Raw genomic sequence first — 1,683 nt, 5'->3', positions numbered from 1 at the left:
GCTGCTGCCGACCTCATATGGACCCGGCAGCGCGGCGGGGCGGCGCAGCCAGCACGGCACGCTTCGCTAAGAAACCTCCGAGTGTGCAAGTGCAAAGCATTTTCCCCCTAAACAGATGTGGGATATGGCATCAACGTGCCGGGCTGCGTCCCGCGGAGAGAGACGCAGCAGCCAGGCCAAGACGCGGGGCTGGGGACAGGCAGCGGGGAGGGACATGCCCGGTGGCAGCGCCGGTGCTGCAATCTCCGTTAAACCGTAGGCATGTTAGAGTAAAACGCCCAGCCAGACATCAAAACCAGTGTCAGCCGCAAGGCGTTAGTGGGAAAGAGGAAAACTTGTCCTTACCATGCTTAATTTCACTGTCAGGACATATAGGTGTCGTATGCTGCGGACGGGGTGTAGAGCAATGGAAGAAGCACAGTAGAAATAACCTGCCAGGCTCGGCTGCCGTCCCTCCTCCAGCCGATGGAGTTAGCTGAGCTCAGCAAATCACATCAGCGAGAGCCAGCGCAGAAACGCTTTACGCGGGTGCAGGCGACGGGCGTCTCTGCTTTGCTTTGCCAAACTCCATAAACCTCCCCACTGGGCAGAAAAACGGGGTCACCCGAAAAACGGGGGGCTCACGGCTTGCCCGCGGAGCAGAGGGGCCGGGATCGCCTGCAGCCACAAGCCCTTTCCCTCGGATCTGGCGGCAGTTTAGCGCTGAGCAATATTTACTTCTTGGGTAAATATTCATAATCTCCCTAACCAGAGTTTATCACAGAGAAGTGAGTTAAATTCCTCTTGGATAATCCCGCCTGTTGTGGTTTTCCCGAGCGAGAGATTTTCAGATGCCGTTGGATATGAATGGGCAGCTCCGGGCTGGAGGGCGATGAAGGCTGGATCGGACCCGAGGGGTGCGGGACCCCCCCGACTCCGGGGGCTGCTGAGCCCCAGCGAGAGGTGGCCGAGGGCTGGCCAGCACGGCTGGGAGAAACGCCAGCAAGGGCTTGGGTCCGTGGCAAGAAACGTCTGGAAAGCAATTCCCCACGCCGGCCAAAACCAAGCCCTCGGCCCCGGGGCCTCCGATGCCGGGTGAAAGAGCCGCAAGTGAGATCCGGCTCCAAAGGGCATCGGCCACGGCAGCGAGCGCCCGCCCGCAGGTGCCCACCCCGGGGTGCGCAGGGGCAGAGCCTCTCTATTCGGTCTTCATTGCAACAGAGAGCCCTCTGCGTAGGAATTCCATTGGAAATAATACAGATGTTGAAAAAACCCCCAGCTCGGTGCCTGTTCACACTAGAGCTCCCAGGACAGGGTGTCTGGGCGCGCACAGAGCACGAGCCAAGCTCTGACCCTGCTGAAGTACGCGGGAATGTTACCGGAGACGAGACGCCTGGCAGGTACTAACATCTCATATATTATCTGCCTTAGCTACAAGAATTATGTTTTCCCATCAGCGTGATTATTTTTATTTGACTTTTAAGTTGAGCTGGAAGACAGCGTGGCTTACATCCATCATTGCTGCGGCTATTAGAAAATTAACCAAGCTTAATAAACTTCCTGCATGGCTTGCTTCTGCAGCTGTGCATCTAGCAGAAAACAAATCTATTGACTGGTTCTCCATGGAAGCACTAAATAACATGGAAGTCTAAGTAAGACTTGTTGGAAGTGAGGAATGGCCCAGGACGATCCCAACGCGGCTGC

The sequence above is a fragment of the Chroicocephalus ridibundus genome, chromosome 23 (genome assembly GCF_963924245.1).
Source record: "Chroicocephalus ridibundus chromosome 23, bChrRid1.1, whole genome shotgun sequence".
Lineage (NCBI taxonomy): Eukaryota > Metazoa > Chordata > Aves > Charadriiformes > Laridae > Chroicocephalus > Chroicocephalus ridibundus.
Note: the sequence above shows the minus strand (reverse complement) of the source record.